This window comes from Scyliorhinus torazame, chromosome 15 (assembly GCF_047496885.1).
Source record: "Scyliorhinus torazame isolate Kashiwa2021f chromosome 15, sScyTor2.1, whole genome shotgun sequence".
In the NCBI taxonomy this organism is placed as follows: domain Eukaryota; kingdom Metazoa; phylum Chordata; class Chondrichthyes; order Carcharhiniformes; family Scyliorhinidae; genus Scyliorhinus; species Scyliorhinus torazame.
The window spans coordinates 93,063,069-93,078,394 of NC_092721.1; positions in this window are offsets into that span (position 1 = coordinate 93,063,069).

Here is a 15,326-nt window from a genome sequence, read left to right on the forward strand (position 1 = left end):
GTGAGATTGCGGCCGTATTTAACAGCACTTAGTGCCGGAAATGAGCACCCTCGGGTTTTACTGGCTCCCTCGACGTCTGATTCACCAGATACATGCTTCAGAACCTCACCACCAACAAGGGGGAGCTGTTTCTAAATGCTCCCTCACCACTCACTCCCAGTCAACACACAAGCATGGCAGCGCGCAGACCAGCTCCTCGCTTTGGGGATGCCGACTTGTAGGCTTCTCGACGCTGTGAATGAGCGACAGGACATCCTGTGCCCCCAAGAAAGTCGGAGGACCAGCAGTAAGGCCACCATTATCATTTGAGAGACAGTGGCAGCGGCTGTCAGTTTGGGCAGTCTGACCAGAAGGACCAGTGCCCAATGTCAGAAGAACAATGACCTCCACCGATTTTAAAAATAAATTTAGATTACCCAATTATTTTTTCCCAATTAAGGGGCAATTTATCGTGGCCAATCCACCTACCCTGCACATCTTTTTAGGTTGTGGGCATGAGACCCATGCAGATACAGGGAGAATGTGCAAACTCCACACGGACAGTGACCTGGAGCCAGGATCGAACCCGGGTCCTCGACCTCCACCAATCTGCAAGAATACATTACCACCTCTCTTCTGGCATTAGTTCTGCCTGCCACCCCTCAAATTCCACCCCCCCCCCCCCTCACCACAAATCACTGGCTGACACCTTGCATCTTCCTCACATCCGATCTTCGTGCTTGTTCCTCAGAACACCCTGGCAACCAGCAGCACAACTCCTTCATGTCTGGTTGTGGTGCCCACGTGCAACCAGCTATAGACCCCTCTGATTCATCAAGCGCGCGGCTCACAAGCCCACTTTTTGTCCCCGCAGGAGAAAATATCCCATAATAGCGTGAAAGGGTCAAGACGGCGGTTGGGGGGGGGGGGGGAGTACCAAATTTCTTTGTCTCACCCCCTCTGAGGAATGGGCCTTGGAGATTGCGAGGAGGGAGCAGTCACCGACAGTGAGGTTGGCCAGTGAGGTGAGGATCACTGCCCCTTCACCCATTTAACCTGTCTCAAGTGAATTCATAGAATCATAGAATCTACAGTACAGAAGGAGGCCATTTGGCCCATCGAGTCTGCACCAGCCCTTGGAAAGAGCATCTTACTTAAACCCACACCTCCACCGTAGCCCTGTAACCCAGTAACCCCACCTAACCTTTTTAGACACTAAGGGCAATTTAGCATGACCAATTCACCTAACCTGCACATGTTTGGACTTTGGGAGGGAACCAGAGCACCCGGAGGAAACCCATGTAGATGCAGGAAGAACATACAGACTCCGCACAGACAGCGACCCAAGCTGGGAATCGAACCGGGGACCCTGGAGCTGTGAAGCAAAAATGCTAACCACTGGGCTACCGTGCCACCCTGAGTTGTTTATGTCAGGCAAAATGATCCTTCCTTCTCATTGACCACTTGTCCAAGACCCTCTCTCACAGGGTCTCCATCTGATGGTGCCGTGCCATCCAATGTCATACATCCCCCGCCACCCAAGAAGCTAGCTCAGAGAGATCCGATGAGACCACCATCGAGATGTCACAGCTATCAGCCCCACCTTCCACCACCGCAGAGGCGCACACCTCAGTTGGCGGCATTAGTGGCATTATATTCTGGGGCACAATGTGGTGAGCACCACACAGTTGCTGATGCACATCAGGTAGAGGCAGAAACATCAAAGGGAGCCAGCAGTCAGAGGTCTGCTGGATTCCAGGACTCAGCTGAGTCCCAGTCAGATGCCAAGCCTCTGGACATGATTATCCCAGAACTGATGCAGATGCTTGGACATGGACATGAGATACAGGGTGGATGTCAGCGACATTCCAGTGAGTGTATAGCCAGTTGAAGGAGTCCCAAAGACTACAGGCACAGGAGGTGATGCCAACAATGCGTGGCACCGAGGCCAACACAACAAGGGTGTCGGCCGCAGTAAAAAGCCTGGAGCACGACGTCAATGTCTTGAGTGGTGGTGCCCAAGGCATGGCTCAATTTGTGATGGCCATGGCTGCGGGCCTCGATATCATGTCCTAGTCAATGAGGAACATGTCCCACACTCAGGTGGACATTACTGAGGCACTGCAGAGCATGGTCCCATCACTGAGGGACATGACCCAGACACAGACAGACATTGCTGAGGCATGCAGAGCATGGCTCAATCACTGAGGAGCATCGCTGAGGGCGTCAAGACCGTGATGCAGCTGGAGGCACCAGGTCTGATAAGAGTCCAAAGATTCAGAGGCCTCTGGAACTCACTCCAACTGCCCCTCTGACCCATAGGGACATATGGGCTCAGGCAGAGAGGAGGAATGACTGGAGGCCAACTTGAGGCCTGCCACCAAGGAGACTGTAGTGATCTCTGTATATCATAATACATGATCAGTCTATGTAAAGCTAGTACAGGCAATTGAACAGTAGATGTCTCACTATCAGGACCTATATAAATGGTTTTCCCACTCTTTCTTATAGGAGTGTGTATCAGGAGTGCAGAGAGAACAGAAGTAGGAAAGCTAGAGAGAAGAAGTTATTAGTTATCAAAGCATTGTATTATATAATTTAATTAGTCTATCTACAATTGTTTATTTGTTTTGCTTGTTGAGTATTAAGTAAAAAGAACTCACAATATTAATTTATATTACTCAATAAATTACTTTACCTTTACAAGAAGACTTGTAAAGTCATTTTCAATAACTCGGCTGGATTAAAAGAGTAATATAACATGGAACCAGGATAAATTAGGCTTTTAAGAAAGACTAGTAAAAAAATTTGAACAAAAAAGACAACAACAAAAAAAATCGGAATCCACTATTCGACTGGTGAAGTCATCGCAACACCGGAATCGTCGACTAAAAAGAGATTTTCGATGGACCAAGTGCAAGCTCCCAGACATCTGAAGACCACTGGTGATCTTAATTTAAATTGAAGGTTGTTTAAGCAACAATTCCAGCTTTATCGGAAGCTAGTGATTTAAACGCCGCATCTGAAGCCAGATGAATCGCTTTGCTTCTGACCTCAGCAGCACAGCAAGCAATTGAAAGCTACAATTTGTTTATTTTTGCTGAAGGTGAAGATAAATCGAAGTTTGAACATATAATCGCGAAATTCGATGACCATTGCAGAATGCAAACAAATGAAATTTTAGAGCAATTCAGGTTTCATAAGCGAGTGCAAAAAGTTGGTGAACTGGTGAATAACTTCATTACAGTTCTCAAACTCCTAGCTCAAACCTGTAATTATGCTGATCTTCATGATTCTCTTGTGAGAGATCAGATTGTTTATGGAATAACTGATGAAACTGTAAGAGAAGCTTTAATTCGTCAAAATGATTTAACATTGAAAATTGTGATAGAGAAATGCATCTCCAGTGAACAAACTGAAAGTCAATACTTAAAGTTTTATCCAAAAGAAAAAGGCGCGAAAGTCTACCACGAGGCTGAGAAAATAAAAATGATGTTGCAGGCAGCACAGAAGACTGTTCGGAATGGCAGCTACCCAGCGCACGCATTTTCCAACTCGGGACATGCGCACTTCACACATGCGAAACTCCCCAAAAGAGGTCTGCACATAAGCGAACATCACTAATCCGTCACGGCGACAACGTGATGATGTGTCATAGATGTGGCAACGCCCACTTAAAGGGAAACTGCCCTGCTTTTGGAAAACGCTGTTTGAGATGTTCAAAGATGAATCATTATGCTTCTCAGCGCCAATCATCCGCAAGCTATCTCCCTCCTGCACATAAAAAGAACTACAACGTGAGAGCTGTTGACAAAGATGAACAAATCAACACTCAACAAGATTTTTCCCAAGGTGATGACATTTTCTCATTAGAAAGTACCTTCTTTGTTGGAGTGGTTGAAGCATCCTCGAAGACTGATCTGCAAGCAAGCAAGACTAGTCTTCAAGCAACAAAAAAAGCACTTCACGAAAATAAAAAGAATCTTCAAGCAACATAAGATCAACTAGTCAACGTTGTCAGCAACAAATGAATGACTACTGCATGTATTAATGATATTCCAATCTCATTTAAATTAGACACAGGTGCTTCTGTTATGGGACAGGGTTTAGAGAACCCCAAAGTGTATCATGGAGTTCACCTGACCCACAACGTTTTTAGATTTCGGTTATGGGGAGCACAAGGGCCTACTTTACAGGTGTGATGCAATAGAGTTCTAACTAAAACAAAAGCATGTTTATTTATGAATCCAGTTACCACTTTATAAACCTACAGTAAACTTCTTAACAATTATCAACACCAATAATCCCCACAGATACAACATTCTACAAGTAACCCTTCAAAACTTTCTTAACAACATCCATAAGTTCTAAAGACCCTATTTACAGAAAGACAGCAGAGCGGAGCTGCAGATTGGCTGTTGTGGGGGAAATTTGCATACCTCCGTTGCAGTCACCCTAACTTGAAGGTGTACCTGAGCAAGCATCCCTAGCTGTTCGAGTGAAGACAAGCATCCAGCAAAGGGCAGTAGAGCGGAGCTGCTGATTGGCTATTGCGGGAGAAATTTGCATACCTCCGTTGTGGTCACCCTAACTGAAATGAAATGAAAAATGAAATGAAATGAAAATCGCTTATTGTCACAAGTAGGCTTCAAATGAAGCTACTGTGAAAAGCCCCTAGTCGCCACATTCCGGTTTGTGGAGGAGCTGTTGTCAAATGACACTTAAACCCAAATCACTTCTTCAGTGTTTCCCTCCCTTCCCCCTCCTCTAACCAAAAAACCAACTGCTGTAAAGATAAAAAGGAAGGCTCGAGGTCAGGTAGAAGTAGAAAGAAGTTGAACCGTGACGTCACAGCCTGCAGGTAAGGGATTGGCTGATGACTGGTAAGTAGTTTTTCTTTTCTTTTCCCTCAGGTGTTATCGAGCGGGGAGCAGAGGTTGCAGAGTGAAACTTGCTGAGAAGGGGAGTGAATAACAGGTGAGCTCTTTCTTTCTTTTTAATTTTTTATCTAGAGGGGATGGCAAGGAAGGTAGTGCAATGTTCCTCCTGCAGAATGTTTGAGGTGAGGGACGCCATCAGTGTCCCTGCTGATTTCATCTGTGGGAAGTGCAGCCATCTCCAGCTCGTCAGAAACCGCTTTAGGGAACTGGAGCTGGAGCTGGCTGAATTTCGGAGCATTCGGGAGGCAGAGGTGGTCATAGACAGAAGCTTCAGGGATGTAGTTACTCCGAAAAATAAAGATAGATGGGTGACGGTGAGAGGGGCTGGGAGGAAGCAGTCAGTACAGGGATCCCCTGTGGTCGTTCCCCTTAGTAACAAGTATACTGCTTTGGATACTGTTGGGGGAGTGGCTTACCAGGGGTAAGCCATGGGGTACAGGTCTCTGGCACAGAGTCTATCCCTGTTGCTCAGAAGGGAATGGGGGAGAGGAGTAGAGCATTAGTCATTGGAGACTCCATAGTTAGGGGGATAGATAGGAGGTTCTGTGGGAACGAGAGAGACTCGCGGTTGGTTTGTTGCCTCACAGGTGCCAGGGTGAGTGATGTCTCGGATCGTGTTTTCGGGATCCTTAAGGGGAAGGGGGAGCAGCCCCAAGTCGTGGTCCACATAGGTACCAACGACATAGGTAGGAAAAGGGAAAGGGATGTAAGGCAGGAATTCAGGGAGCTAGGGTGGAAACTTAGATCTGGGACAAACAGAGTTCTTATCTCTGGGTTGTTACCCGTGCCACGTGATAGCGAGATGAGGAATAGGGAGAGAGAGGAGTTGAACACGTGGCTACAGGGATGGTGCAGGAGGGAGGGTTTCATATTTCTGGATAATTGCGGCTCATTCTGGGGTCGGTGGGACCTCTACAAACGGGATGGTCTACACCTGGACCAGAGGGGTAACAATATCCTGGGGGGGAAATTTGCTAATGCTCTTCGGGAGCGTTTAAACTAGTTCAGCAGGGGCTTGGGAACCTGAATTGTAGCTCCAGTATACAGGAGGTTGAGAGTAGTGAGGTCATGAGTAAGGTTTCAAAGTTGCAGGAGTGCACCGGCAGGCAGGAAGGTGGTTTAAAGTGTGTCTTCTTCAATGCCAGGAGCATCCAGAATAAGGTGGGTGAACTTGCGGCATGGGTTGGTACCTGGGACTTCGATGTTGTGGCCATTTCGGAGACATGGATAGAGCAGGGACAGGAATGGTTGTTGCAGGTGCCGGGGTTTAGATATTTCAGTAAGCTCAGGGAAGGTGGTAAAAGAGGGGGAGGGGTGGCATTGTTAGTCAAGGACAGTATTACGGTGGCAGAAAGGACGTTTGATGAGGACTCGTCTACTGAGGTAGTATGGGCTGAGGTTAGAAACAGGAAAGGAGAGGTCACCCTGTTAGGGGTTTTCTATAGGCCTCCGAAAAGTTCCAGAGATGTAGAGGAAAGGATTGCAAAGATGATTCTGGATAGGAGCAAAAGCAACAGGGTAGTTGTAATGGGGGACTTTAACTTTCCAAATATTGACTGGAAACGCTATAGTTCGAGTACTTTAGATGGGTCCATTTTTGTCCCATGTGTGCAGGAGGGTTTCCTGACACAGTATGTAGATAGGCCAACGAGAGGCGAGGCCATATTGGATTTGGTACTGGGTAATGAACCAGGCCAGGTGTTAGATTTGGAGGTAGGTGACTTTGGTGATAGTGGCCACAATTCGATTACGTTTACTTTAGTGATGGAAAGGGTTAGGTATATACCGCAGGGCAAGAGTTATATCTGGGGGAAAGGCAATTATGATGCGATGAGGCAAGATTTAGGATGCATCAGATGGAGAGGAAAACTGCAGGGGATGGGCACAATGGAAATATAGAGCTTGTTCAAGGAACAGCTACTGCGTGTCCTTGATAAGCATGTACCTGTCAGGCAGGGAGGAAGTGGTCGAGCAAGGGAACTGTGGTTTACTAAGGCAGTCGAAACACTTGTCAAGAGGAAGAAGGAGAATTATGTAAAGATGAGACATGAAGGTTCAGTTAGGGCGCTCGAGAGTTACAAGTTAGCTAGGAAGGACCTAAAGAGAGAGCTAAGAAGAGCCGGGAGCGGACATGAGAAGTCTTTGGCAGGTAGGATCAAGGATAACCCTAAAGCTTTCCATAGATATGTCAGGATTAAAAGAATGACTCGGGTAAGAGTAGGGCCAGTCAAGGACAGTAGTGGGAAGTTGTGCTTGGAGTCCAAGGAGATAGGAGATGTGCTAAATGAATATTTTTCGTCAGTATTCACACAGGAAAAAGACAATATTGTCGAGGAGAATACTGAGATTCAGGCTACTAGACTAGAAGGGCTTGAGGTTCATAAGGAGGAGGTGTTAGCAATTCTGGAAAGTGTGAAAATAGATAAGTCCCCTGGGCCGGATGGGATTTATCCTAGGATTCTCTGGGAAGCTAGGGAGGAGATTGCTGAGCCTTTGGCTTTGATCTTTAAGTCATCTTTGTCTACAGGAATAGTGCCAGAAGACTGGAGGATAGCAAATGTTGTCCCCTTGTTCAAGAAGGGGAGTAGAGACACCCGGTAACTATAGACCAGTGAGCCTTACTTCTGTTGTGGGCAACATCTTGGAAAGGTTTATAAGAGATAGGATGTATAATCATCTGGAAAGGAATAATTTGATTAGAGATAGTCAACACAGTTTTGTGAAGGTTAGGACATGCCTCACAAACCTTATTGAGTTCTTTGAGAAGGTGACCAAACAGATGGATGAGGGTAAAGCAGTTGATGTGGTGTATATGGATTTCAGTAAAGCGTTTGATAAGGTTCCCCACGGTAGGCTACTGCAGAAAATACGGAGGCATGGGATTCAGGGACGTTTAGCAGTTTGGATCAGAAATTGGCTAGCTGGAAGAAGACAAAAGGTAGTGGTTGATGGGAAGTGTTACTGAAGTCCAGTTACTAGTGGTGTACCACAAGGATCTGTTTTGGGGCCACTGCTGTTTGTCATTTTTAAAAATGACCTGAAGGAGGGCGTAGAAGGATGGGTGAGTAAGTTTGCAGATGACACTAAAGTCGGTGGAGTTGTGGACAGTGCGGAAGGATGTTACAAGTTACAGAGGGACATAGATAAACTGCAGCGCTGGGCTGAAAGGTGGCAAATGGAGTTTAATGTAGAAAAGTGTGAGGTGATTCATTTTGGAAGGAATAAAAGGAAAACAGGGTACTGGGCTAATGGTAAGATTATTGGCAGTGTGGATGAGCAGAGAGATCTTGGTGTCCATGTACACAGATCCCTGAAAGTTGCCACCCAGGTTGAGAGGGTTGTTAAGAAGACGTACGGTGTGTTAGCTTTTATTGGTAGAGGGATTGAGTTTCGGAGCCATGAGGTCATGTTGCAGCTGTACAAAGCTCTGGTGCGGCTGCATTTGGAGTATTGCGTGCAATTCTGGTCGCCGCATTATAGGAAGGATGTGGAAGCATTGGAAAGGGTGCAGAGGAGATTTACCAGAATGTTGCCTGGTATGGAGGGAAGATCTTATGAGGAAAGGCTGAGGGACTTGAGGCTGTTTTCGTTAGAGAGAAGAAGGTTAAGAGGTGACTTAATTGAGGCATACAAGATGATCAGAGGATTGGATAGGGTGGACAGTGAGAGCCTTTTTCCTCGGATGGTGATGTCTAGCACGAGGGCACATAGCTTTAAATTGAGGGGAGATAGATATAAGACAGATGTCGGAGGTAGGTTCTTTACTCAGAGAGTAGTAAGGGCGTGGAATGCCCTGCCTGCAACAGTAGTGGACTCGTCAACACTAAGGACATTCAAATGGTTATTGGATAGACATATGGACGATAAGGGAATAGTGTAGATGGGCTTTAGTGGTTTCACAGGTTGGTGCAACATCGAGGGCCGAAGGGCCTGTACTGCGCTGTAATGTTCTATGTTCTATGTTTAAATTCTCTCCAGAAACCGGTATTACTTTGAAATCCTCAAATGAGCTGAAGACAGTCTGCAGCTTGTAGAGAGAGGTCATTATACAGCTTCTTGATTTGCCTGCAGCGATCCAGCTCTCAAAATGAAAATAAAACACACTGTTGCTGCCTGCTCAAAAACGAAAGTAAAAGACAGCCAGCCCGGCTCCACCCACACTCTGACATCACTGCAGCTATTTCTTAATAAACACCCATTTCTTAAAGGTACATCCATTACAGCTATTTGATAAACACCTGTTTCTTAAAGGTACTCTCACATGCCACCTCCCCCAAGAAAAAAAAATAAACCACCAACTTCAAGATGGTTTAATTTTTCACCTTTTCTCTTTCCTTTAAGAAATATTGACAGTGAAGATACTTTTTTTTTTAACAAAACAAAGCACGCAAACATTTATAATAACAGTCCTGTTTAGTTCTTCTTCCTCCAACTGGACTCCCTCACGATTGACAGTCTCTTTGAACAAGAAGGTCTCTGCACGATCCATCCATTTCTCTATGCCTCGGCATTTCTCTTTAAGGTCAGATACTTTAGTTCAATCTGATCACAGAGCCCCTTGTAATTCTCCAACACAAGAGCATTGGTTAACACAGCCTTCAGGTAGTCATATGTCTGTTGACACTCCGCTGTCCACATAGATTTGCTAGGTTTCTTTAGCAAGTCCGTCAGTGGAGAAACCACACTGCTAAAGTTCGGCATAAATTTCCGGTAGAATGCCAAGGAATTGCATTATTTCCCTTTGTGTCGAGGGTATTGGAAACTCCCCAATAACTTTTGTTTTCACATCCCGTGGGACCATTCGACCCTGTCTGATTGTATGGCCCAGGAAAGTGACTTGGGCTTTTCCAAATTCACTTTTGGCTAGGTTTACCACCAAACCCGCCTCCTGAAGTCGAACAAATAACTCGATCAGGTGTTTTAAATGTTCTTTCCATGTCTGGCTAAAAATTACCAGATCGTCGATGTATACCGCACAATTGGGTAATCCTGAAAAGACTTTGTTAGTTAACCGTTGAAATGTGGCTGGGGCATTTTTCATGCCAACTGGCATAACTTTGAATTGGTATATACCATCTGGAATCACAAAAGCTGAAATCTCCTTCGCCCTTTCGGATAATGGTACCTGCCACTAACCTTTAAGTAAATCCAGTTTGGAAATAAAAGCGGATTGTCCCACCTTCTCAATGCAAATCCTCCAAGCGTGGGATAGGATAAGGCTCCATTCTTGTAATTGCATTAAACTTTCTATAGTCCACATACAACTGTTGGATACCGTCTGGTTTTGGTACCATCACTATGGGTGAGCTCCATTGGCTGAAACCCACTTCAATTATGCCATTTTTAAGTATACTTTCAATCTCTTTGTTAACCTGTGCCAATTTTAAAAGATTAAGTCTATATGGATGTTGTTTAATTGGATCAGCATTTCCCACATCTACATCATGTATAGACATTTTAGTACTTCCCAATTTATCTCCAGAAATTTTCCCATGTGATATCAATAACTCTTTCAAGTCAGTCCGTTTTTCCTCTGGAAGGTAACTCAACAACCTATGCCAATTTTTAAGAACATCCTCGTTTTCCAATTTAATTTGAGGTACGTCAAATTCAAAGTCATCTGGATTTGGTTCATCACTTTGAGTTAAAATCATTAAAACCTCCTTTTGCTCTCCGTCCCTTTCAAAGTACCTTTCAGGCATATTCACATGACACACATGGTGAGTTTGCATTTATCCGGCGTTCTTACCACATAATTCACCTTACTTAATTTCCTTTCAATCTGATAAGGTCCACAAAACCTTTGTTTTAAAGGTTCACTTACCACTGGTAACAATACAAAAACCTTATCTCCACTGGCAAAACTACAAACTTTTGCTTTCTTGTCCGCGACACATTTCATCACATTTTGTGCAACTTTTAAATGTTGTCGAGCCAATTCTCCTGCTCTATTTAATCGTTCCCTAAAATTTGGCACGTAATCCAATAATGTAAGATCCGATTTCTCACTCACCAATTTTTCCTTAATCAATTTAAGTGGTCCTCTTACCTCATGACCAAAAATTAGTTCAAACGGACTGAATTTGGTTGACTCATTAGGTGCATCCCTTATTGCAAACAGTACGAATGGAATTCCTTTATCCCAATCCTCTGGATAATCATGACAATAAGCCCTCAACATTGTCTTTAATATCTGATGCCACCTTTCTAACACTCCCCGCGATTCTGGATGGTATACAGTTGATTTAAATTATTTTATTCCTAAGCTATCCATAATTTCTTTGAATAACCTTGAGGTAAAATTTGATCCTTGATCCGATTGTATTTCTGTGGATAGTCCATATCTAGTAAAGAATTTAAGTGACTCCTCCAGAACCTTTTTATCTGTAATATTGCGTACTGGAATGACCTCTGGAAACCTAGTAGACACATAAATTATAGTCAAAAGATTTTGATTCCCACTTTTCATTTTTGCAAGCGGTCCTACGCAATCAATTAAGACCCTTGTAAAAGGTTCCTCAAATGCTGGAATGGGGATTAAGGGTGCTGGTTTTATCACTGCTTGAGGTTTCCCTATCATGTGACATGTGTGACATGATCGACAAAATGTAACTACATCTTTATGTAGTCCAGGCCAATAAAAATGTTTTTGGATTTTAGCGTGAGTTTTCCTTACTCCCGAAAGATCGCCCACAGGTACCTCATGTGTTACTCGCAACACCTCCTTTCTATACACTACCAGCAATACCACTTGATGAACTTCTGCCCACTTTTCATCCGGCTGCATATGTAAAGGTCTCCATTTTCTCATCAAGACATCACTTTTACGATAATAACACTCTGGTAAACACTCAGATTCCTCTTCTGTGTATGCTTTCTGATGCATCCGTTTTATTTCTATATCTTTCTGTTGTAACTCTGCCAATTTTCCTGAACCAAAAATATCCGCCTCAACCTTCACCTATTCTTGTTCTTTTCCAATCATCTGATCAAAATCGTTGCTGATAATTGAACTTCAACTTTAAAAAAAATATATGTTTAATTCAAAATTTTGTGGCCAAACATAACAGTACATAGTTTTTCTTTTGAACAACAACAAAGCAATATAAATAACCGTGGCCAATTTTAAACAAATAAATAAATAATATATAAACAAAAACAAAAACAAAACTAAGTGGCAACTGCCTTGTCAAAAATAGTTACTCTCCAAAGATACAATCCAACAATCCAATATACATTACCTAGAACAAGTGTCTATACATATACAATGACATCCCTGAGAGTCCGTCCGGTTCCTCCCACCCCCCCCCCCCTGGGTTGCTGCTGTTGTCTTCTTCTTTTCCATTCCCTCTATCTTTCTGTGAGGTAGTCGACGAACGGTTGCCACTGCCTGGTGAACCCTGGAGCCGATCCTCTTAATACGAACTTGATCCGTTCTAACTTTATAAACCCTGCCATGTCGTTTATCCAGGTCTCCACACCTGGGGGTTTGGCTTCCTTCCACATTAACAATATCCTGCGCCGGGCTGCGAGGGACGCAAAGGCCAAAACATCAGCCTCTCTCGCCTCCTGCACTCCCGGCTCTTCTGCAACCCCGAATATAGCCAACCCCCAGCTTGGTTCGACCCGGACCCCCACCACCTTCGAAAGCACTTTTGCCACCCCCACCCAGATCCCCTGTAGTGCCGGGCATGACCAGAACATGTGGGTGTGATTCACTGGGCTTCTCGAGCATCTCCCACACCTATCCTCTACCCCAAAAAATCTACTGAGCCGTGCTCCAGTCATATGCGCCCTGTGTAGAACCTTGAATTGTATCAGGCTTAGCCTGGCACACGAGGACGATGAATTTACCCTACGTAGGGCGTCAGCCCACAGCCCCTCCTCAATCTCCTCCCCCAGCTCTCCTTCCCATTTCCCTTTCAGCTCATCTACCATGATCTCCCCCTCGTCCCTCATTTCCCTATATATGTCCGACACCTTACCATCCCCCACCCATGTCTCTGAGATCACTCTATCCTGCACCTCCTGCGTCGGGAGCTGCGGGAATTCCCTCACCTGTTGCCTCACGAAAGCCCTCAGTTGCATATACCGAAATGCATTCCCTTGGGGCAACCCATATTTTTCCGTCAGCACACTCAGACTCGCAAACGTCCCATCTACGAACAGATCTCTCAATTGTACTACCCCAGCTCTTTGCCATGCTCCAAATCCCCCATCCATTCTCCCCGGAACAAACCTATGGTTATTTCTTATCGGGGACTGCACCGAGGCTCCCGTCTTTCCCCTATGCCGTCTCCACTGCCCCCAAATTTTCAATGTAGCCACCACCACCGGGCTTGTGGTGTATTTCTTCGGTGAGAACGGCAACGGCGCCGTCACCATTGCTTGTAGGCTAGTCCCCCTGCAGGATGCCCTCTCCAATCTCTTCCACGCCGCTCCCTCCCCTTCTCTCATCCACTTACACGCCATTGAAACATTGGCGGCCCAGTAATAGTCGTTTAGGCTCGGTAGTGCCAACCCCCCCCTGTCCCTACTACGCTGCAAAAATCCCCTCCTCACTCTCGGGGTCTTCCCGGCCCACACAAAACTCATAATACTCTTCTCGATTCTCTTGAAAAAAGCCTTCGTGTCCACCACCGGGAGGCACTGAAACACAAAAAGGAATCTCGGGAGGACCACCATTTTAACCGCCTGCACCCTACCTGCCAGTGACAGGGACTCCATGTCCCATCTCTTAAAGTCCTCCTCCATCTGTTCCACCAACTGCGTTAAATTAAGCCTGTGTAATGTACCCCAATTCTTGGCTATCTGGATCCCCAAGTACCGGAAGTCCCTTGTTACCTTCCTCAACGGTAAATCCTCTATTTCCCTGCTCTGCACCCCTGGATGCACCACGAACAACTCACTTTTCCCCATGTTCAATTTATACCCTGAAAAATCCCCAAACTCCCCAAGTATCCGCATTATCTCTGGCATCCCCTCCGCCGGGTCCACCACATACAACAACAAATCATCCGCATACAGAGATGCCCGGTGTTCTTCTCCTCCCCTGAGTACTCCCCTCCACTTCCTGGAACCCCTCAATGCTATGGCCAGGGGCTCAATCGCCAGTGCAAACAATAACAGAGACAGAGGACATCCCTGCCTCGTCCCTCTATGGAGCCGAAAATAATCAGACCCCCGTCCATTCGTGACCACGCTCGCCATCGGGGCCCTATACAGCAACTGTACCCATCTGATATATCCATCTCCAAAGCCAAATCTCCTCAGCACCTCCCACAAATAATCCCACTCCACTCTATCAAATGCTTTCTCGGCATCCATCGCCACCACTATCTCCGCTTCCCCCTCTGGTGGGGGCATCATCATTACCCCTAGCAGCCTCCGTATATTTGTGTTCAGCTGTCTCCCCTTCACAGACCCAGTTTGGTCCTCATGAACCACCCCCGGGACACAATCCTCTATCCTCGTTGCCATTACCTTGGCCAGAAACTTAGCATCCACATTCAGGAGGGAAATGGGCCTATAGGACACGCATTGCAGCGGGTCTTTTTCCTTCTTTAGGAGGAGCGATATCGTTGCCTCTGACATAGTCGGGGGCAGCTGCCCCCTTTCCCTAGCCTCATTAAAGGTTCTCATCAGTACACTGGGAATCCGTCTGGTCCCGGGGCCTTCCCCGCCTGCATGCTTCCAATCCCTTTCACTACTTCCTCCGTCTCAATCTGTGCTCCCAGTCCCGCCCTCTCCTGCTCCTCCACCTTAGGAAATTCCAGCTGATCCAGAAAGCACATCATTCTCTCCTTCCCTTCCGGGGGCTGAGCTTCATATAATCTTTCATAAAATGCCTTGAACACTCCATTCACTCTCTCTGCTCCCCGCTCCATCTCTCCCTCCTCATCTCTCACCCCCCCTATCTCCTTCACTGCTCCCCTTTTCCTCAGTTGGTGGGCCAGCAACCTGCTCGCCTTCTCCCCATATTCGTACTGTACACCCTGTGCCTTCCTCCATTGTGCCTCTGCATTACCCGTAGTCAACAAGTCAAATTCTACATGTAGCCTTTGCCTTTCCCTGTACAGTCCATCCTCCGGTGCCTCCGCATATTGTCTGTCCACCCTCAAAAGTTCTTTCAACAACCGCTCCCTTTCCCTACCCTCCTGCTTTCCTTTATGTGCCCTGATAGATATCAGCTCCCCTCTAACCACAGCCTTCAACGCCTCCCAGACCACTCCCACCTGAACCTCCCCATTGTCATTGAGTTCCAAGTACCTTTCAACACACCCCCTCACCCTTAAACACACCCCCTCATCTGCCAATAATCCCATGTCCATTCTCCAGGGTGGGTGCTGTTCTTTTTCCTCCCCTATCTCCAGGTCCACCCAATGTGGAGCGTGGTCCGAAATAGCT